The following is a 24,665-nucleotide window of genomic DNA, read 5'->3' as shown; positions in this document are numbered from 1 at the left end:
GTCCTTATGTGGACACCCTGGGGTGTGTGTTTAAAGGTCACATCAGGCTTTATAAAGTGATTTTTTTCGTCTTCTTATGTGTTGTTGAGTCAAAGTTATGATTTATTTTCTATCACATACTTTTTTAACTCTGAGGACGGTCAAGAAGACAAGACGACAAGAAGAGACACTTGTTATACAAAGTTGAATAAATTTTGAACCATAAATCGTAGCGGCTTGTTTTTCCCCCTGAAAGCTCTCTGTTGTCCATTGTTCCACCTTTGTATCCCTTACAGAACATTTTTTAGCAAGCCTGGAACTTTGGTGACTCTCCGGGGTCTTTAAAGATTAAATCCACACCACTTACTCCAATAGTGGATGCCTTTTTATCCATTTATAATCCTTTTTTCAGTTGTTCCTGCAGTTAGCTGCCTCCATATTGCTTGCTTGTATCCCAGAATGCATTGCAACTGTGCTGTGACAACCAGTGGCATGCTGCTCTGTCGTCACAACATGCTTTGCTGAACAGCGCATGTGCACAAACTTAAAAACTGCAGAAGACAGCCTGAATGATTCATAATAGAGAGAAATAAACTCAGGGGGCTGTGATTTATCAGTCAGAGTCACTGCATTTTAAATAATGACTAAAATTCCCAAAAGCACAAGGAATATTTTTTGTAAAACTTAGAGTATTTTGCAGATTTTTTGACAGAAAATATTTTTTTCCCTGTCCCAAAGGGATGAGAAAGGTGCAAAAAAACGTAGTCATTAATGTTAACTGTTTTATCGAACAGTCTTTAAGCTTTATTTTTTTTATTTTCCAATTATTTTTTTCTTTTGCCTTTATAGCCCCATCAATTTTTTTAAAATTCAAGTGACATTGCTGCAAAACACATATTCTTAAAGGCCAGGTTGTCCTGAAAAAAAGAGGATGTTTAGAGCTTGGCTGTGCATCACAGGGTTGATGATTTACAAGTTTTTAGGACAGAAAGTCCAGTTGAAACACAATGGTTAAAAAGTAGCTGAGAGCTCTAATGGTTAAAGTGTGATTTATGCTGTTTTGATGTTTAAGATATTATTTCCAAAACTTGATCATCAGTTTTCACCATAATAGAGAAAACTAAGAAACAGTGTGGATCTCTGTCGAGTCCAAATATTCCCGATTTAAGCAGATATGAGTCTGTTTTTCTCCTGTTTATGCACACTCCTCACAGAGCAGACTTCCATGTCTTGCAGCCCAGGGCTGAGCAGTCGTGATGTCAGTGCAGTCCCCTATTCTTGTGTGTGTAGCAGAGGTGTCAAAAGTATTCATATTCATTACTCAGGTAGAAGGATAGATACTAGGGTTTAAAAAGACTTCTGTAGAAGTTGAAGTATCAACTCAAGCTTTTTACTCAAGTAAAAGTGTAAAAGTACTGGTTTCAAAATTACTTAAAGTATAAAGTAAAAGTAATGTAAGGGTGGAAAAATGCCATTAAGGACAAAAGCTTAGGCTGCACCACAGGGGCCTATAGTGCACTACCCCACCTCCCCAAAAAAACATTCTTCTAAAGGCCATAATGACTATAATGTTATATTAAAATGTTAATGTTGAAAAATTTGGGATGCACCTATTTCAGCCGCATTTATGCCCATTGAAAATGAACGCATTTTAGTATAATGCAAATACATTCAAGAACCATACATGTGTACTACTAAGCATTAACGTGTGTTTCATGGAGCGGAAGATATGATTATGATATGTTTATACTTCTCATCCAACCACAATCAAATTCACTCTATCCAGATGGCGGGATTTATCTGAATAGGTTTTTGGGTTTTTTATTTGTTTTTTTTTTGAATGATGACAAGCCGGAATGAAAACCAGCTGAAATGAAATAGGAATAATGAGGCTATTTTTAAAATGTAAGGAGTAGAAAGTACAGATAATTGCTTGAAAATGTAAGGAGTAGAAGTAAAAAGTAGGCTGAAAAATAATTACTCCAGTAAAGTATAGATACCTGAAATTTCTACTTAAGTAAGGTAAAGAAGTATTTGTACTTAGTTTCTTGACATCTCTGGTGTGTAGCTCTACCTTTTTGGGACAGATAGGTGAGATTGGTACCCCTACGGAAGGATGCCAAAAAAGTGGGACGGTACAAAAAGATGCATGCCGTGCTGCACAGAACTAAACAGACCGCTTGGTGAAAATTACCTAAAAGAGGGATACAGCAAAAGAGCACAATACACTCACTGTTCACAGCACGTCAGCTGTATAAGTGGATGGCAACCTGAGCGGGACCAATGTGAAGTGTAAAAAACGCAATTTTAGAGTTTTAAACAAAAGCTCTACATTTTATAACGTTGTCATGCTTCCAGTTTCAACCCAGTATACCCAGGAAGTCCTCTGAGAGGTATGACTGAGAATAGGAGCAACAGGGAGGTTTGCAAATCCAGACAGACGTACATCCAGACATCCAGACAGGCAGACAGCTCTCCAATTATAGTAGTAAGACCGGTAACAGTACAGAGTCTTTATTTGCAAACCAGTATGCTTTATAGCAGTGGTTCTCAACTGGTGGGTAAGGACCCAAAAGTGGGTCGCCAAGCCCTTTTCAACGGGTCATAGATGTGTGCCTGGGAAAAAAATGTACCAAAATGTCTAAAGACTCCATAAAACATGCATGTTTTGTCCTGTTTCATTGTTTTGTTACACCTTTTATACTATCTTAGGCCCAAGCTCTACTATTTTTGATTAAAAACTACTGATTGATCAAAAAAATCTCCAAAATTTGGGTCGCAATTCTCTCGGAGGAGCTGATGGTGGGTCCTGTGGAAATTTAAAAGCTTTTATGAAACTGTACTAAATATCAAGTAATTTCAAATACATTCAAGTATCAAATAAGTGATATGCTGACAGTTGTTGATCTTGACTGCTCTCAGACTTTTGTGCCAGGCAGAGTAGAGGTGGGATTAAATCACTGCATTAGCCCTTTATTCTTAGAACAAACATTCAGGATGCTGGGATATTTGTGGGATATTTAACTTGTGCTTATGTCATAAGGGAGAGGCCTTTACATGTGGAAATCTAGTCATTTGTCTCACAGTACATTATTGAGATAGTTTTCTTTGTCTATATATTTCCCTTATATGGAGCTTTGGGGTCTGATGGCACTGCCCATGCTACTGTGACACAGTAGACTCAGATCTGGCAGGTGTTTCATGTTATCCCCTCTAGTGCTCTCAGTCTGGTCTCAGTTTTTAAAAATAAAGTTGCCAAAGGGAGATCATGCCCAGTAAAAAATAAATAAAATATGCTTGTAATTTGACCCTCTCCACATTCTTAATATGAGAAGGGGCCTCAAAAAGCTGCAGTATGGCTGTGTCCCTGGTTTCAATGAGGAATGCCAACAATTTAAGCCATCCCTCCTGGGAAACTGAAGGACAAATGCGGAAACTATTTCCCACACTGTTCCATGTCTGATAGGAAACAGGGTAAAAGAAAACCAGCCAATCAGATGGCAGCAGCTCATTTTTATCAGGATGTTAACAACAGCTTAGTAGCTGTTGGCTATTGCATAAAACTTTGATTAATAGTTGTTTTTTTTTTTTTAATTCAGCATGTAAAATGACCCTGCCTTTGTGTGGGACAAGCGTCAGGATGAAACAGAGCTTCAAGTTTTAAGTTTACACTTGTGGAAAACAAAAGGCAAAGACTTAAAAATTGTAAATTTTCTCCAGAAAGATATTAAAGAATAAGGATAAATAAACAAATCAAATAATACATCACAAATTTTACTGCACTGTGAGACAATGATGATGATTATCATTATTATTATTAGATGGGTGTTTGAATCCACATGGTGTGGCTCTGTTGACGTTTTAGTTCTAAATTAATTTGGGGATTTGCTGTTGATCAGTGCTGCACCCTTCATCACACCCTTTTGCAGGTATTCCTTAAAAACACATCCTTCTGTGGCCTCTCATTCAAGTTTCAGCTTGCTGTTAGGACTCAACTATCTGTATTCCTGTGTCCGTCTGTGTCTGTGCGTTTATGTCCATCTGTCTGTCTAGTATGACTTCTCTCAAATAAAGTCCAAAAAGAAAAAGACTCCAACTGCTTGTGCCTAACAATCTGGCAACTAGCTTCAAATCCAATTTTTCACACAGCGCATAATCCGAAAGGGATTTCAGTGCAGTCAGTACTTCAGATGGTTGTGTATGAATCAGCCAAAGTTTGATCACACAAAGCATCGGCCTGAACCAGATAAGCTTGTAAATACATGATGTTAAGTCTTTCAAAAATACCTGATTCCATGGAAATGGGGAGAAGATGAGCCATCTGTAAACACAAATGGACTGTGAATGTATGCTATCATAAGTATTTGGATGACAAAGGCTTCAATAGGTGTCGAACAGGTGTACCAGTATGGTGAGCAACACTGAAGAGTGTGACATAGCTGTGAAATAGACGGCTGATCATCAAAGTTCATACAGGGTATCCCTAACCACTGACTTGTTGGTTATTATTGTCAGATGTGACTATGACTGAACATTTCTTTCTTATGAGTACTAGTGAAATGACCCCATGCCTCTGATGATTCAGTACATTCCATCGCTTCTGGTGTCTCCTTGCTTCTCTTATTTGCAATAATTACAGTATAAACAACTTCTGCTCAGTATTTATCAGCTACAACTTTAACATAATATGCTTGGTGACATTTTCCATGGTTTCCTGTACAAAAACAAGAAGACAATGTGGCAGGAGCGCAGTAGAAGTTGCACAGCTGACTAGCGTATTGGGGGTTAGTAGTGCTAACAACAATGTAGGCCACTATGGAGTAGATTCAACACAGAGGTAGTCTCCATTATGTACAGACATCGAACACACTTAAGAAAAAAACATTAGCACCTGTTATAAGTTGGCATGATTTCACATATACACTAAAGGCGTTCTTACACCCAATGGCTTTTCTTCCGATTTCAAAGTTGCAGACAAAATTCCAAAGTTAGAGTAAAATCATGGGAATGTTGCTAAAGTCGAAGCTCGCACCTGTTGTTACAGTCGGTAGGTGTAAGGTGGTCATAAGACTCGATTTTAGCTGTTTTAAGATGTTTTTTCTTCAATCTTGGCGTTACGATACTATCAAACATGTTTGATATTGTCGTTAATCTTTAGTCTGGTCATATGCAACTTGCATTTCTCAGTGACGTGATCGTTGTCCACGAACAGTGGGAGCCGGTGTTGTGCGTAAGCACATTAATTCACTTCACTCTTCAAAACATGAATGTGAGCCTAGATCAATCTAGAGCTGCTGAATGTCCAGTCAGAACTCAAGAGATTAAAAACATTTCTGCTTAGAGCTGCAGTCAGATCTCTGCACCTGTGTGTTTGTCTGATAATTCATGCAGGCTGACATGACAGGTACAATAAACCGCCACTGGGATTTTCAAAGTAGAAGCCTGATTAGTTTGTTTCGGTGGTGAGACAACTCACATTTTCATAAGGTACTTTTCTCTGAAGTGTTTCCGGATAGTTCCTCAGTTGTTGCAGTAACATGCAAAGTTGCCTCAGTATTTAACTTTCTTTCCGTTTCTACTAGATGTAAATGATTTTAAAACATCAGATTATAAGAGATATTAACTTAAATGTGATCTCCATCTCCTTCTACATTTTGTTCTCTGCTCAAAAATTGGTGTTGTGAGTTTCTACCAGATGCATGATGGGAAATAATCTCAAAAGGATTCATATACTGGTAGTGACCCACGGTCTTTGCAAAATCTTAGTCTGAGACTAAAAACTCAACGACTTGCCAACAAATTATCTTAAGATGTGAGAGGGTCTCAGATGTCAATCTTTTTAGAGTCCTTTGAGAGTTTTGGTAAAGTCCTGTGGTGTGAGGCCGGCATTAGCTGAGGCAGCCCATATAGTGCCGTACGCTCTTTCCCAGTGATATTGTGAGAGGTATGATATTTTCCTAAAAATTGATTCAGTGATTTAACCTAGTTAAAATGAATAGAGCAGTTTCATATTAACAACTGTTTTTTTCCCACACCTTGTGGATGAGAAACATTTTTTGTCCAGTTTTGAAACAAGATTAAAAATAACAGTATGAACAGTATGGTATGAATGAAACAGTAACAAGGTTTAATTGCACAGTTAATGAATGCTGTCCCTTTATTTTTCCTCTTGGACTTTAGATCCAATTGTAGCAGATAAAACTTGTCTAAAGGTTATCATCACTGTTGCCCTACACTATTAAGATAGTTTGATCAGTAGCCATACGACAGTCTTAATAATACAAAATAAGAAAGAGTTAAAGAGAAGGTGTCCATCTTTCATTCAAGTGCTCAATGTTGTATTAACATTACACATTCCATTACCTCACTAGCTACACTGTGACACCACATCTCCAAGGCCAGACAGACTGTTGGCATCAATCTCTGCAGACTGTGTTGAGAGAGCACAGAGGAGTTGCTAAGCTTCACTGACAAGCTTTGGTTTCACACCCTGGCTGGCCATGAATCCATTTGCATGCCCAGAATTAGCACAGGGCTTTCCCTCTATGTTTGAACGCTGTGTTGGCTGGAGTGCCCGTCTCTGTTAGACTAGTGTGAAGTCCTGGGTATACAATTGACTTCAGAGGGATTTCTTTCACAGACCCAGGATGCTTGTTGTTTGAAGTGTTTAAGTCAGAACTCTGTGGTGTTGTTCAAGTCATAGATAACCATTCAATTAGAGAATTTACATTTGTAGGATTAGCCTGTAATTCTGGCATTGATACGACAATAGGCATGGAGATAAGTTTTCACCAAAAAGCCAGATGGAAGGGTGCTCACTGTGCATCATTTTATTTTGAATGGAAAAAAATATTCATTGAAGCCTAAACATGTGGGTGCAGGGTTAGCTCAGCAGGTAGAGCAGTGTCTAGAATTTTGTACCCTAATGTATGGAATGAGTCATTTTGGTTGCTAACTGCAAATGTGTCACATTTATTTTACATTTGACACTGGGCCAAACATAATAATGCAAATAAATCAATGTTGCTAGAAATTATTGACACATGCCTGGATCTGATGACTAGGAAGAATAAAAATCTACTTTGTCTTTTATTGAAAAAAACCTAAATTTTTCCTCTTTATCCCATCTAAAACACAGGGGTGCATGGTGACAGAACCTGGCATTTAAAGGGTTAAATATCTTTAAAGTTATGATTATTGGTGAAGGGGAAGTTGGTTTAAAAATAAACCAAAAAAAGTTAAAGGAATATGAATGTATAATTTTATAACCTAATGTATGAAATTAGCAGTTTTGGTCACTAAGGGCCCTTAAGGGTGGAAAAAGGTAAGTCCCTCCAAAGGTTTAAAAACAAACAAGCTTTAACTGCTGCAAGGGAACGAAATAATGCATCTACAATGCTAAGGATGACTTCCAGCCGTTTTTGTCCAGTAATGATAGCATCATCTATGGGTGAAATTGTTGGATACCCTGCAGGATACTGATATCAGACTGATTTTGTTTTGTTTGGATGTACAGAGCATTCAGAAAGTATTCAGACCCCCTTCCCTTCTTCAATTTTGTTACGTTGCAGCCTAATGCGACAATTTTTTACATTTTTCCTTCATTAATCTACACCCAGTACCTCATAATTACAGGGAAATGGAATTTTAAGATTTTTTGCAAATTTATGAAAAATAATTTAAAAAAAAATTACATTTACAGAAATATTCAGGCTCTTTGCAACAACACTTGAAGATTCAGGTTCATCCCAATTGTCTGGATCATTGCTGAGTTGTTTCTGCACCTTGATTGGAGTGTGGTAAATTAAATTCTCTAAGCTACACTCAGATGTGTAAATACAAAGAGGAAGAGTGCTAGAAAATGATTTTAAAGAACATCCATGGTGGCAGGATGGACTAGCATAAAACATCAACAATCTTCACTCAGGTGGCTGCCCTGGTAGCTTCTTCTTCTTTCTCCTCCTTGGCGGGTTTGCAAACTCAGCTATGTGCATACTGCCACCTGCTGTATCAGACTGAGTACGTATGCAAGTGACCCAGGAATAGATGGTGAAAGTGAGCCAGCAGAGGTGAGGGGAGGGTGAGCAATCGCAGTGCAGTTTGAAAATGTTGTGCCTAATATGAAAGCACCCTAAGCCAACAGCACGGCATCTTAGATTGATCAAAAGAGCGGTACGAAACCTTACAAGGAGCAATGCATAGAATTTCCTACAGTAAAGACAACTTAAGACAGTTAATAATAATGACAAATATTTAATATCAACTTATTTGGTTTGATAGCTAGCTTTATCACAACAAAGTTTGGGAGATCTTGCCAAGGCTGCTTTGATTGGAGATGAGACTGACCCACAAAAACGGTAGACATCGTGAAAAAGTGTATCTTTTTTTTTTAAGCCATCAGCCAAAGATCTTTTTTAGATTCAGATATATTTTCAGGGATAAAAAAAATACCAAATCCATACTTGCATGCATTCATGCAAATACTTTTTTTAATACAAATTTTTGCATACACATTGGCCTTGACTTAGTGTGCAAAGACAGAGGTCTTTGCACACTAAGTCCCTCTATTTCATCTGAAATTTATGCACTTTAAAAAGCAATACAATCTAATAACGGGTTAATCATGTTTGCACGCTGATGTCAAAACTTAGGCCTGTATTTCTTTTTTTTGGAACAAGTTTGATTTTTGTGTTTTTTTCACATCCATCCAAGTCATTTAATCAGAATTGCGGCTGCAGCTCCCTTTTCACTCTCTCATCCCCCCTTTTACTCCCTTACACTGAAATCTTACTCTAAACACCTGATTTGTACGTGTACTATGTAGATGCCAACTGTGGAACATAATCAACCGAGCACTCACAACACCATAACCAATACTTAACTTAGAGTTGCTCTCCATCTCTCCAACTTGACGAAGGAGATGGTCCCAAATGGAGCTCTCTGTCAGGACAGTTGGACCCACTGTGTTTCTTCGGTAAGTGAAGGGGCTACAGAATCATCCTCACTGCTTTTTCCTCTTCATAGTACAAAATCATTTGCCACATTCTACAAATTTTTACAGTGAATACAAATAAATGCATCAGACTCTGCGTGGAAGGTTTGAGAGCATGATGTTTTTGTTGTACCCAAAAAGGCACATCTGAAAATTACAGACTCGGTGTGCAAAGATGTTTACATTTGATTAAAACTAATTTTTTTGCCTTTATTAGATGGGCAGTTGAGGGACTGGACACTTTGGTATTTCGGGAACAGGGATGACATGCACCAAGTGGTCTCAGGCTGGGAGTTAAAGTAGAAAAGAAAAAAAAAGTTGGACTGCACGCAACACACTAGCTCACTTGACCCCAGCTCGCCTCGCTCTGAGATGATGTCTTTACTTTATGTGTTTCAGACAGCATGCAACAAATCTTAGCCAGTCTGTCTATAAAGTGTAACTTAACCTCTGTAGTATGTGAGGCCTAAGGGGAAAAATGGTAAAAGGTGGGCAAGGGGCTGAGGGTGGTGGGGGTTGTAAGTGGCGATATGCTAGTCTGTTTGGGATAAGTTTGATGCAAGACCAGCTTAATGACACTGATCAAACAGAGTTAACATATATATTTTATACATTTTTTGACACTTCTAGGCCTTAACTAGTCACTCCTTATTGTCATGTGGTCTCAGGGCTTGTTTAAAGCAGTAGATGTCATGCTTAGACATTATGTTCAACCCACAACAGTGTGATAATTGTAGATTAAGTGAAACGTTTAATTTTAACCTCAGAGTGAACGTGTTTCATTGAAAACATCATTTACTTTACGGCTCAGCAGAGCTTTAGTAAGCCAACTATATTTGAAACCACATGTAATGAAGTATTATAAAAAGATTTTAAGCTTGCACAGATGATTTCACACGAGTTAGTGGAGACACGTTGACCTGCATTGTCTTTATGTAATGTTCTAGTTTGCCACCCAGTGTGCTGTAGAGGAGAGGTAGGATGAAAGCTTCCAGGAGCGACAGTTATATGAGAGAGGAACGGCAATGAGTGGGCTGGAAACCGTGACAGCCGGGCTGCCGCAAGAAGGGGAGTGCGAGAGAAAGACTGAATAAGAGGAGGGGGGTTACATGTGGGAGTAGACCACAGCAAATATGGTAGGGAGAAAACACGTTGTGGCAGCCCAGTTTTTCTGAGCAGATGAGCGAATGAGCAAGCAAGCATGTCTGGTCCAGACACCCACTCTGCCCGGGCTGTTGTCCAAAGAGATTAGCAATATATTGTTACGTCTTTCTCTGTTGTTTTGAAAACTCTGCGTGTGTGTGGATGAATAGAATGTTATTTAATGTAACCACTCTGTTAAGATGGCAGATTATTTTAAGCTCAGTTTAAGCCCCTAAAGAAACACAGAGTTTATGGTGAGCATTTTGTGAATGGGACAAATGTTAGACTTGGGTCTTGCTATTTAAAAGATCACTCTTACAGTGATGTAGAAAAGTATTTTCCCCCTTCCTGATTTATTTTTTGCATATTTGTCACACTGAAATGTTTCAGATCATCAAACAAATTCTAATTATGGACAAAGAAAATAAAGGTAAATACAAAATGTAGTTTTAAAATAATGATTTAATTTATTAAGGGGGAAAAGTCATCCAAACCTTTCAGGCCCTATGTGAAAATAATTTCCCCCTAGTCTTTCACATCACTGTGGAGGAGTTTTGACCCACTCTGCTTTTCAGAATTGTTCTATTTCAGCCACATTGGAGGGTTTTTACCAACATGAACGGCCTGGTCAAAGTCATGCTACAGAATTTGAATCCAATTTAAGTCCAAACTTTGACCAGGCCACTCCAAAACCTTCATTTTGTTTCTTTTTTTAATCCATTCAGGGGTGGCCTTGCTGGTGTGTTTTGCATCAATGTCCTGCTGCAAGACCCAAGTGTGCTCGAGCTTTAAGGTCACAAACTGATGGACGGATATTCCCCTTCAGGATTTTCTGGTAGACAGCAGAATTCATGGTTCCATCAATTACATTTTTTTCCCCAAAAGTCTTGGGGATTATCAAAATGATTTTTGTCAAATGTGAGACGAGTCTATGTTTTATTTTTGGTCAGCAGTGGTTTTAGCCTTGGAACTCTCTCATGGATGTAATTTTTGCCCGGTCACTTTCTAATTGTTGATTTACAAACACTGACCCTAACTGAATCAAGTGAAGCCAGCAGGTCTTTAGACATTGTTTCTGATTCACTTTTGGAGTCATTTTGGTTGGCCGGCCACTCCTGGGAAACTTTAGCACTGTTCCAACTTTTCTCCACTTGTGGATAATGGCTCTCACCATAGTTTACTGGAGCCCCAAAGCCTTTTAAATGGCTTTGCAACCCTTTCCTGACTGAAAGATGTCAGTGACTTTCTTTCTTATCTGTTGTTGAATTTCTTTGAGTGCAGCGTAATGTAAACCTCACAAGACAGATTGATATGCCCGTTTCCTTGTTTCTCACTGGAGAATCCTTCTTGCAAAGCTCCCATCTGAACCGTTTGGGCCCGCTTAGAAAGTGACAGGACCAATCAGTGACGAGGGGTAGTACTTTCGGGTGCAACGGAGTCGGGACGTAAGCAAGAAGCAACAAGAGGCCGAGGCCGTTATGGCAGAAGACATTAGCGTGGATGCGGCTAAAGTGCCATTTATATCAGAACTTGATGACATTTCTTTGTTAAAAGAAGAACAAAGAACAAGAGTGGTTTGTTTTTCTTTTCAAAAATGATAAAAGTCAAGTACTGACATGTCTACAGTCGCCATGGTTCATGTTGTGCAGTTCTATATGGAGTTTATACCTCGGTAGCGGTAATGATGTCACATGTTCTTTTGCTCTCATTGGCCCGTCTAGATGTGACAGACAAAACGTTCATCCAATCACCCTCCAAGTTTTTTTTGTCAAAGGCTCTGCCCTTTCCTAAACGCTGTATATCCATCTGGTGTTTCAGGTTGAAAGCAATGTGTTGCTTTCTTATTCTCTTTAAGGGATTTCTAGATCAAACAGGTCTGAAAGTTGTCAGGTTAAATTATGATTTAACAAGCAGGTGGCAGTTATATTTCTCACACATAGGGCCAGGAAGTTTTAATTTGCTTTTTTCCCTTTGTTAATGAAATCATCATTTAAAAACTTTGTTTTGTATTTACCCTGTTTATCTAATATTCAACTTTGTGTGATGATCTGAAACATTTAATGCCACTTGCAGAAAAAATCATGAAGGGGGCAAATACTTTTTGATTTAACAGCGTTGCCTGTCTAAATATGAGGGTCAGACTCTCTCACACTTTGGTGGAGATTGTCAGCCATCTTTACTTATTTCTCTGTGTATGGGAGTCTTAGGGTGCTTTTGTACAACATGAAATAAAAAAAGCCATTTAGCAATTTGTGCATTTGCCTTTTTGAGCTCCACTGTTGTTCTACAGCTTGATTTACAGCCCCATAATCTGTAACTGCAACCCAATAACAGGAAGTACAAACAATAACCTTTACAGAGCACTGATATGATAACAGTCTGTCTATAGATGGTGCAGAAGCATACAGTATTAGACACAACTATTTCAGTAGAAACATATATTTTTGAGTTTACTTTCATGTTAATGTTTTTATTGTCCCCTTAGAGAAAATTCAACATTTTGGGGATTTTTCCACCAGTCGTCACACGCTTTTTGTTGACAGATGTATCGGTACAGATATTACAGATTTGATAAGACTCAAATGCTATGACAGCAGTTTAAATTACACTTCTCTATGGTATAGTTAACAAAAAAGCCAAGAAGTGGCAGCAGAGGCATAACTACATGATGCAGTGCACGCTTTAGAATAAAGTGAACTGCCAACAACATGGGTGAGAAAGTTCTTCAGCTGCCAGTAAGGACTGAAAGCAACGATACTGAATAATTTTGGGTCTCTTCAAACACCAGAAAGTTGGGAGTTGTGTATGTGTCATACAGCACGTAAGCAGAGCAAATACAAGGTAAAAGACTGCAGCAACACCAGTCTTGAACTTGTTACAAGACACCAGGCTAATCGGCAGTTAGTTACAGGAGTTAGGCTTCCTGTAACCTGGTTTGTGCCACAACATTCAGCCTTGAATGACACAATCTGAAGCTGAAACTGCAATTCAACAGTCTCTGTCGTCTATCCATTTCCGCTCGCTTGCACTGCATCACGATGGCGGCACTTCCTGATTTCCCAAACTACAGGATGGGTCTAGGGTCACACAGAACGTGCGTGCGTTAATCATGCGACAGACGAAATAGTGGCGTTATTTATGCATTAACTTTGCCAGCCTTAGTATTTAAAAGGCAGGCTGCCATCAGCAGTTATTTAAAAGTCAGTTGTTCACAGTGCTATCGCTTGGGAAATATCATGGGAGACTTAAATAGAAAAATCTTCAGCTATTTGGGGTAGAAAAAATAGGAACCAGGGCAGGAGATGGATTAAGACTTTAGCCTCCTTCATGGGAAATATTTTTAGACTGCTGAGACTGAGTTAAGGGTTTAACTGGAGGAGGAGCGATTCTCTCCAAACTGTTTACCTTTATAAACCAGGAGTGTGTTTAAAAGCTGATCATAAACACAACTAACTTTACATCAGCTCCGAATCAATCAGCAATCAGGAGACTGAAATAATTCATCGAATTAGCTACTGTAAATATGTGTGGATGCACGGCTAGAGGCTGTATGAGACAGGAGGTCCTTCAGTACTGTAAAATATAGAAATTATATGATTGGCCAGACATCAGTTCAGATTAGATGTATATATTATAACAGTACATCAACGACGCTGTTAACCTCAGCAGTGATTTCCTTATGCACTATTTGTTTCTGGTTCCCTTGAATGCCACTTTTTAGGCTGAAAATCAATAAATATTTAATGTTCTTTTACTTCTCTGACATGGAGACTGAAATCATGATAAAGGGATTGTTGTGTCACTGCTTTATTATGTACACCCATGTGGAGGCCAGGGCGTGCTAGATGAAGATTTGTATGCTGTTATCGGCCATAAATCACACATGGAACTTGTCGTTTGGTGTTTTCTACACCCAAATCTGCGCTGGATTCTGTCCAAGTTCGATAAATGAGGGTCAGTGTGAGGCAGTAGGGAATGCCCAGCCCTGATTGGTGAGCAAATGGGTGTGAATGGGAAGCACTTTGAGAAGACTAGAAAAGCACCATACAAGCTCAAGTCCATTTGCCATTTACTATTTCCCAAAAATTGTAGCAGAGAAAAACAGTAAATGTATTTTTACAGTCTACTTTTTTATACCTATTGTTAAACCTAGATTAATTTTGATCCTATCAGTGTGTCTGGAGAGTTTAACAATCCAAATCAGAAAAATTGGCTTTATTGGCCATTATGCCTCCGCAAACAAGGAATTTGACTCAGCGCACCAGCCTGCATGCACACCTGTCTCTGAGGGAATAAGAGCTGACACTCTTGATTGGTTTGACTCATGTAATGGCCAAAACATACCCTTGTATAATCAAGCAACTTAAACCAGCCTCTTAAACTCTTTGCGCCTCGCTCTGACCATGTAGGCGTAAACACAGGTGCATCTCAATAAATCAGAATATAATCAGAAAGTTAATTTATTTTAGTAGTTCAATTCAAAAAGTGTAACTCATACATTCATTACAGACAGACTGATATAGCTCAAGTGTTCATTTCTTATAATTTTGAGGATCATGGCTTATAGCTAATGAAACCCCAACATTCAGAATCTCAGAAAATTAGAATATTCAATTCAATTGAATTCAACTTTGTTTATATAGCACATTTAAAACAACCATGGTTGACCAAAGTGCTTCACAGTATAAAAGCAAAACTTAAAACAAGAATACATCACTATTAAATAGTAAAATTAATTTAAAAAACAACATTATACAGAATATCACTTGAAAACCAATTAAAAAATAAGATTTTAACACAGAAATGTTGGACGACTGAAAAGTAAGAACAAGTACAGCACTCAATACTTCATCAGGGCTCCTTTTACACGAGGGACTGCAACAATGCGGTAGGCATGGAGGCGATCAGTCTGTGGCACTGCTCAGGTGTTATAGAAGCCCAGGTTGCCCTGATAGTGGCCTTCAGCTTTTCTGAGTTTCTGCGTCTGTGTCTCTCATCGTCCTTTTCACACTCAGAACCTTATAGATCAGTATTTCCCAAACATTTTTTCTTCCCCAGCATTGCTAATATGGCTGTTGTTTAAACAGAAGGGATTCCTGTCCAAGACCACAATGTCAGATAACCTTTGTTTTTTGAGATGAAATACTGAGAGAGTGGAGAAAAACATCTTAATGAAGCTTTGAAGAAGCTCTATGCTAAAACATATAAAATCTTTAAATTAGATAACACCCTTTACCCATCAGGCTTGTTAATATGAAAGCATCTTTAACTCCCATGAATAAAGCAGACAAGGAGCTCAGGAGCACGCTGCTAATGAAATGTTAATCCCTTGAGTTACACAGTCTTCCTGCACATTTGACACTGACACTGGTGTTTGATGTTTTGCATCAGTACACACAAATGGAGATGTTTTATGATCCCTGGTCATGCTCTCTACATTGAGTAATATTTAGTTTTTGTTCCTGATTCTGTCTGCTTTTTCCTACCTGCTATTTGCATAGAGCACGTTGCCATGGCATCAGTGTAAGCCTCAGGTTGTCTCTGTTGTCGCATTTGTTCAAAGACAACCTGAGCTCTCCAACCTCTCTGCTTTTCTGTCTCATTTCATTTATTCTACTGTACCTCTGTCTTCTAACCTGTTACTTATATAATGTGTCTCCACAGTGGAGCTGGCCACATCCTCAGAAACTTTACAACAAAGCAAAAACCGACACTAGAAGCTGCCGTAGCTTCAGTGAATGTCTGCTGCCTTCCTGTCTGAGCTTTCCCCCTTCACTTCACCAGATGTAAATATGAGAAGTGTAGCAGCCAGTGTGGTAGGAACATTGTAGTATGACAGTTTTTAAGTGAAAAAATCAAAATAAAGTGGTGAGTAGGCTGTTGAGGGTTGAACTCACGTATAACTACTCAACCAAGTGAAGACGCCACAGATTAAAGCACGATGTTAAACTGTGAAGAGGAACAAGGGCTGGCAGATGTTAGCAGGTGTGATGGGGTCCTGATAAACCCTGTGCAGCATGGCTAACACAGTGACCCTGTGATGAATTTGACTGTTTTCGAAGTATTTTCTTCTCTTTAGACTAGTCAGTTAAACACAATTTAAATGAGCATTTACCTGAATGAGGAAATAGGTGCACAGGAACATCCCTAACCTCCAATTTCCACGTACAGTGACCGCACCGTGATCCGCTGGCGAATCATACAGCAGGACACATTGCTCCCTCTCTAGTCTATCAGAGCATTTCCACATCTGGCGCTCCAGTCCAGTGGTGGCGCGTCCCTGGAACGCCACTTCTTTCGAGATTCGCCGCAGGTCCATTTCCAGCGCTGGCTGCTGCCAAACTGTGTCAATTCCCGTCGATCAGAAAGTTCCAAAAAGGAAGTCACAAATGTAGAATATCCAGTTCTTTCAAAATACTAAACAATGCATGGAATCTCGGTCGCAAATCATCACAATATCAACATTACATCTCATCCTGCAGCAAGAGCAAAGGGTCACCGAGAGGTCAGTGGGTCACAGTGCTACAACGGCGCCATTGACGAGGAAAAGTGAACTTTTGAGGATATTAGGCCAAAGAATTTTGCATAAAACTACGGATCCTTTTAACTTCCTAATATACTCACCCATTGGCAGAAGCAATACTATCATGGACTTATACCGGAAAGGATGATAAATTAACCCCAAAAGGTAAACTTGTTGACATACTGTTCCTGCATGAACTTGCAGTTCTCCCGTGATCTCTGCCCACTGATCCGGACTGCTTGCCGCGCTGCAGCGCTCTAGACACGCTTCTAGTGGGGAGGTCGCTCACCTTCGATCGGAGCAAACCTGCAGCGCTTCGGTGCGCAGAGCAGTCGTCCTTTGTGGAAACTGCAGGTTATGTACAGCGCTTAGCTGTTATGTTAGACATAATTTTATCGTAGTTAAAGCATATATAAGAAAGCTTATGATTTTGGTTTCTGTCAAACAGAAGTCGCAACACAGCATGCTTCAAGTCATGTGACTGCAAGTCTGGCAATGTGACCGTCATGCATGCGCACATTGCAGTCACGATCTAAAATCTATATATCATTCAACCTGAATACATTAAATTGTTATCAGTCTATCTAAGTTCAAAGTTAATCACCAGTGGCATAAAAACACTTGTAATCAACTCAAAAGTAGAAAAATGCAAGTGACCATGAGATCTGCTGTCATCTTTAGTTTTCAGAGAGGAAATGTGTACTGGCAGTAGATATTACCTCTAGGATTGTGGCTGGTGGCTCCTCTGTTTTTGGTTATTTACATTGTCATAGCACTGGAAAAACATATTTTAACTTTGTCAGAGTTTTTAATGCAATAATTCGTTAAAGAACGACCTCTTTTAATCAGTTTTTGCTTCTGGCCAGCTTAAATGGCTGTGAGTGGATGTCATTGGATTAGATACAATCATAAACTAAAGCCTGACAATAACAAGGGTTTCAGATGAGTTTTTCCTATTTTTAGTCTGAGCTCATTCCTCCTTTCATGTAATATTGCATCGAAGTTATTGGGTAGTGCTGTTATTGAGTGCATGCTGCATTCCATATACGGTTGTCAGACTGACCAACTTCTACGTCAGTGGTGTTTGTACTTTTTCACTAATGGTGTGTGAAATATGCTCTGTGAGGTCTATCTACACGTGTGTCTGCCTCTGTGAGAGAGCAGGCGAGTGAATGTGCAGGAACACTTTACTGCTTTCTCTCATGGGAATTTAAAAATTGCCCTGAGCCAAAATAAAAGCTCTCACAAAACCCAGGAAATAATGCCCTTTGACTGGAAGGTATTAGTGGGTTAAGGCTGTTGTAGCAATGCATTATGATGGATTGACTGATATTCACTGCATAAATCCCAAGATTTTCTCAGGCAACAATATCTCTCCGACTTCTCTGTCCCTCTTTGGTGTTTGCTAAAAATGTTTCTGTAGGAAAGTTAAATTATTACAATTTTTTTTTTCTCAAAAAATAATGTTGCTTTATCACATTTACCCCAACTTCTGTAAGGATTGTTAAAATAGACAAGAATGTGCCTCAGTTTATCTTCAAATGGGAATAAAGTTACTATTCTTGGAAAGTAACAGCCTCAACGCCTCATGTTTTCAGTCAGAGCTGTTAAGGAGGCCCCTTCACGGGTTTTTTTTTTTTTTAACCAAAATAAGAAGCTGGTGTTTCTCCACTACAATCATTCAAAAATAGATATTTACATTATTCCTTAGTCACACTTTAAATAAGGGTTTGCACCAAATGGAGACACGGATTCTTGCAGATTTTGATGGAAGTAAGTCAGGCTGGATAATATAGCATTTCTGACATAAATATATACATTTCAAACAAGATGTAGAGTATGACTAGCTTGATCTCTGTCAATGTAGTTCTTGTTGATGTTGATTTAGAAAAAATAGATGTCAGGCTCAGGAAATACATTTTTTACAATAAGAACTACAAAGAGTAAAATGTGCATTATTAGATAATCTAGCTGAAATTTTTTGGTCTCATTTTTTCGACAATTTTATATTTCTACATATACACTATATTGCTGAAAGTATTCGCTCACCTGCCTTGACTTTCATATGAACTTAAGTGACCTCCCATTCTTAATCCATAGGGTTTGATATGACGTTGGTCCATCCTTTGCAGCTATAACAGCTTCAACTCTTCCCGGAAGGCTTTCCACAAGGTTAAGGAGTGTGTTTATGGGAATTTTTGACCACTCTTCCAGAAGCGCATTTGTGAGGTCACACACTGATGTTGGACGAGGAGGCCTGGCTCTCAGTCTCTGCTCTAATTCATCCCAAAGTTGTCCAACTACATTTCTTCCTCAAAGATGTTGGTTCCCAACTATCCTTCCAGTTTTTAACAATGCGCTGGACAGTTCTTAACCCAATTTTAGTAGTTTCAGCAATCTCCTAGATGTTTTCTTTGCTTGAAGCACGGCAATAATTCGACCCTTCTGAAACAGATTATCATCTTTTCCACGACCACATGTGTCTTCCGACATGGTTGTTTAAGAAATAAGAAGCTACTCACTGCATCAGGTCCGGTTGAATATCTTGTTGCCAGCTGAAACATAATCATCCATGCAGTAATTATCAATGGGAGGCTCTTACTTACTTGCTTAGTTAAATCCAGGTGGTGATTTTCTTTTTGGACAGGCAGTGTATTTAACATGAATCTGGGAAAGCTCCCTCATAGGCCTTCACACAGCAGATTAGACTTCAGTCGGGAACATACATTTTACCATTTTATTGCAAAAAAATTGTTTGTCTTACTTGGCACAGAGGGCTTTGCTCAAAAGATGCTCCCTGGGTTAGGCAAGCGGCATGCTTTGACTTTCCAGGGAGTGCAGAAACCCCCATATGGATCCATACATTCATGAAAATGCTTGGATTGAATGCTTGAATGCTTCGATTGGTTGACTGTTTGGTTGAAAAAAAGCTTGTGTCTGACGAATATCACCCTGGTTGGCGAGTCCCCCCCCCCCCCCCTTTATAATCTCCTTAAAGTGTTCATGTTTAAATGGACCGCTGTGTAGAGAGAAAGAGCTGTGATTGGCTGTGGGAGATGGGAGGCAATTATAGGGATCAGCTGGTCGTCAGCTGATTGTATGACTTGCATGAACAAACGCTATCCTTCATTTAAGGGCGGCAAAGTTTAAAGGACTTTAACACGTGGAGGACTGAGCAGTCACAACAAAGAAGCGGTCACTCCAGTATTATTAGAAAATTATTACAATCATGATCAGCTACAGATCAATCAGGATACCCTGGCAGTAATGGTGTTCGATATTGAGTTAACTAGTAATAATAAACCAACGGAAAAAATCCTTATTTGCTGTAGCTATTTGCAGCATGCTTCCTCTTATCCAGAATAAATCCATGCTTTTTTTGCAATGTCTTCATATTAAATGATTAATTTATGATGATGATCAAATGGCTATTTATTGTGCAATCCAAATTCAAACTGAGTTTTACTTCTAGACACAGCACATGCAGATGGTCAAACCATTAAGGATTACTTTGACATTTTGGGAAGTGGGTGTAAGATATTGTTTACTCCTCCTAGAGTCTGAACACAATGCTGAGGAAACCAGCGTCATATGTATGAGCAAGAAATTGTGTATGTGGCAGAATGTCAGATTACCCACAAAGCTGTTCTGTTCAAATGCTGGGACACAAATCAAGCTTTCCTAACATATTGGGAAGGTAGAAATGGTATCAGCTTCAGTTATCATGGCTGAGATATCTCCAGCTGCAAAATGCAGGTCATGCAGCTTTGCATTTAAAAGGAATTCTAAGAAGTGAATTATAATGGAATGACTCATCTTTTGCTAAAAAAGCACAAGACTGGGCTTAAATCCTCCATGCTTGTATGGATTTAACATTGTTATTTTCTCAGCCTCCACTCTCTGCTTGTTAGTATGGTGTTTTGTCAGAAGCTCATTTTTTTCCCTGGTACCTTATAAAACAGACAGGTTTGTCATCTTTCCCTCTCCTCTGACTGGACTACCAGAAGTCTTTCTGTCTATTCTAATCTTGTAGGGAGATATCAGATGAGTTTCATCATAAAGATAACACTCCACTAGTCTGATCATGTCAGATTAAAGCTTTCACTCTGTTTACTATAAATCTGATTAAACAAAACAGCAATGTTTCTAATGTGCAAACAGAATTTTGCTGGCCTGTTCTCCGATTTAGTTTGAAGGTGTCTGTTTTGGCCTGCAAGAAGGTTTGAGCATTGCAGTTTTTCCAGCTCTCTCTCCTACTCAATCTAAATATAGAGGACTCAAGGACCATGTGTAATTCCAGCAATTCCTGACTTATGAGACCATTTCTGTGACAAGTGTTGAGGGTATGCACTGACATCACTTCCTCCAAACTGAGTGTCAGAACATTCTGAGACATGGAATGAGGAAGAGGCAAAAACGAGAGTACAGCATGCAGATAACTGCTTAAATAAAGGTCACTTTGACTCAGCAGAGATCCAGACTGTGGTGTAAAGGCAGAGTGGTCCTTAGACACTGATATTAGGCCAAAAAATAGTTACCTAACATTTACAAGTACCCAATATCACACACTCAGAGCAGAGACACAATACAAACAGAAGGCCAGTTTACTCTGAAGTTTTAGGACATTGGTCTTTCCATATTTTAGTGACTTAAGTTTTTCTATGCTACCTTATATTTGAATGTTTTCAAGTAAGAAATACTCGCTTCAAAGCTTATTATTATTCTCTGCATTGTCGTTGATAACCAAAAAAATAGACTCATGATACCATTTACAGTTGAAACCATAATAGTAAGTTCAGATTGTACTCTGTAAATTGACACAGTATGCTACTGCGATGCATGCATGGCTTTATTTAACGGCTTTTTAAACAAAATATCATGTATCCTGACTTTTTATTAACAAATGACAACAGCTGAGTATCTATACTGCCAGGGGAGAACATCATCACTATTTACTCAAAAAGATGACACTCTTTCAGCTGGATTACAGCCATTTACTGTTTACTTTCTGATTTCATTCATCAGTATGAGTATTGTAGCACTCAGCAGCTTGAACTGTAGTGACTGTGGCGTCATGTGCGTCCTGTCTTCGGTGGTGATGTTTCAGATGGAAAAGTTGACTCATAACTGACACTACTTTGTTAATCATCATCTCAAAGCCTTAAAACTCCAATGCACCCAATAATGTCAGAATAAGAAAGATAATATTGGATTTTGTTTGGAGTTGAACAGCCTGGTACTGTTTTACATGCTGCACCATGGAGGCTGTGCTATTTGTGTGGACCATGAGTCTCATCCAAAATTTGGACACTGTCTTTTTCTTGGCTCCTTCCTTCTTACTTTGTTCCTCGCCCCAGCTTTGAAACAATAAGAAGCATTCTCAACTACAGAATATTCATTTGCCAATGCCATGTCTGTAGACGTCTATGTAACAAAGAGCAAAAGACGAGGAGTTGATCAATAGAAGCCAGAAAGCACTGTGTGCTGTTGGACAAAAATAAACAGTCCCTTATTTTGAGGTATTGTTATGTCCCTGATAACATCTATACTTTGGTTAGTAGACAAACAAACTGGTCATTAAAACTTTAACAGAGAAGTTAAAGTGAATCTAAGAGCAGCTTTAATTGTTATCATTACCAATATCAGGTCTTAGTATTTCATTATCATCTTAGCTGCTAATACTATTAGAATCTTCATTCTTTTATCAAGCATGGTTATTACTGCTAACTCTTCACATATTGTTACCTTCAGTACCCATGCTGTCCAAGTAAACTTATCTCATTTGCTGTTTTTCTCTTTCTGCATCTCCACTTTCTCTCTTCCTTCACCTGCCTCACTGTTTTTCTCCATGTCCCTCTTCTCTCTTTCATCATCCTCCTCTTCTCTCTCTGCTTTCCCTCTTCTTCTTTCCAGCCCTCACACATCTTTGACAGATGGCTGTTCAACATGAGTCGGGTTCTTCGTGAGGGTTTTCCTTGCTACTGAAACCCCCGATGGGGTCTTTCCTTATAAATGATAATATAGAGAGTACGTTCCAGCCCTCCTGCCCTCCTTTTAAAGTGTCTCCAGATAACTTTTCTTATTGGTCCTATACAAATTAGGGCTGGGCAATTAATTTCAAATTAGATTATATCCCAATATGGCCTTGAGCTGAAATGTTTCATAATAACTGTTTGATACAATTTTCTGTAGCAGAGATTTTTTGCTCTACACATTATGCATACATTTTTTTAGGATAGTTTGCAAAAATGCTACTTTTCTCATTAATGTATATGATTTTCTTAAAGAAGTAGTGAACACTTTTTTAAAACTTTTTTTTTCCCAGCTGAACACTGAGGTATCTGACTGCATTAAGATAAAACACATCACTGCTGGTGTTATCTCTGACATTTGCACCAAACTGGTAAAAATCTGCATTTTACAGCTTTTAATAAGCTCAAACGGACATCTGCTTTGAAAAATCTTTTCTGGAAAGGCAATGCTTATGTGATGTAGAAACCTACGTTTCTACATAGAGTCACAAACTCTGTATAAAAGGTAGAATTTAACCACCTCTAACCAACTTTCCCGTTCAGAGACCACTCCCATCCTCTCCTGCACTGCTTCTACTCCGAGAGCTTTAGTAACGCCGGTGCTGGAGCAAACGGCCCAAACAGATACTGCTCAGGACCACCACAGTCACCACTACTCCACAGCCTGCTTCAAGAGACTCTGGAGGGGAAAAATCCTCCTCCTCAAAAGATCACTCTGAGGTTCTCAACCTTGGGGTCGGGACCCCAGTGGGGGTCGCAAGACACTGAGAGGGAGTCTCCAGTTGCCCTAAAAAACTAAGAATATTTCTTTAATTACACCATTGCCATTTTACACCAATTTTAACACATTTTTTTAATTGAACAGCTTTTTTTTGTCAGTTTTAAACCCTTTCCATCACTTTTTTTCTGCCTGATTTTTTGTCATTCTAAACCAGTTCTTTCCACTTTAGCTAAATGTTGGCTCTGTTGACCCATTATCCCTTTTAACTACTTTTTACACCCAGTTTTTCCCATTTTAACCCAATTTCAACATTTGATATGCCCATTTTTGCTAGTTTAACCAGTTTCTGCCAGTATCTGCCTATTTTTTCCTTCTCAGTTAACCCTTTTTTTCCAATTTAAAGCAATTTCAGCCACATTTTAACTCATTTTAACCACTTTAACCAATTTTTGCCTTTTTTGCAATTTTTATTTATTTTTTGCCACTTCTAAACAATTTCTGCTACTTTTAAAATCCAATTTCACCACCTTTTCCACATTTTTTTTTTTTTTTTTGCCATTATTAACCCACTGTAGCTAATCATTTTTATTCTTTTTTTAACAAAGGGGATTTACATTTTTAAGAAAGCTATTTACTACACAAAAAAGTATTTTTTCTTTGATAAGAGTGGCAGGTAGAAAATGAATTACGATATCACAGCTTAACTTTACAATGGACTGTTGTAACCAAATTGTGCAGCACTAAAGCAGATCTCATTCAGGCCACTGTTTGAATTACTGAAATGCACTGACTGTAATTCTACTGCAGCAAAAATGATTTTGCATTTCCACATGAAGGGAGATGCTCAACTTTAAACTGATAAAATGACAAACGCTTTGAAGACTAAATATTTTAATCCATTTTTTTCCCTGAATCTACTTAAAACTCATACTTAAAAACAAAAGTTCAACCTTTAGAAAAATCATCTAAATATTTTTGTGTATTTCTGTTTTTTCCCTGTGGACTCAGAGAATCACTGGTGAAATAAAGAGCCCACATGAACAAGGACTGATGTCTGATTTCATTAACAACATGATGACTTCTTCCACAGCATAATGTGCGTAATCATAGTATCTTTTTTTTTTTTCCTGAATAAAAGGTGGCATGAGGAACATTATGACCTGCTCAGCAAAGCCAGAGAAGAGTGCGTACCCAATTCTCTTCTCATCTTTTAGAGTAACTCTTCACATGTGAATGTCCCCAGATTAGAGCTTGGCCAAATGCCACAGCAGGCAT

General features: G+C 38.7%; 1 protein-coding gene across 1 annotated transcript in view; it reads left to right on the top strand.

Moving 5' to 3' along the window:
- Positions 1-24,665, top strand: part of LOC121513429 (neurocalcin-delta A) — a 140,666-nt gene that overhangs the window by 6,529 nt on the left and 109,472 nt on the right. The gene's annotated exons all lie outside the window — the stretch shown is intronic.

This window comes from Cheilinus undulatus, linkage group 8 (assembly GCF_018320785.1).
Source record: "Cheilinus undulatus linkage group 8, ASM1832078v1, whole genome shotgun sequence".
Taxonomy (NCBI): domain Eukaryota; kingdom Metazoa; phylum Chordata; class Actinopteri; order Labriformes; family Labridae; genus Cheilinus; species Cheilinus undulatus.
Note: the sequence above shows the minus strand (reverse complement) of the source record. Positions and strands in the feature narration are given on the sequence as shown.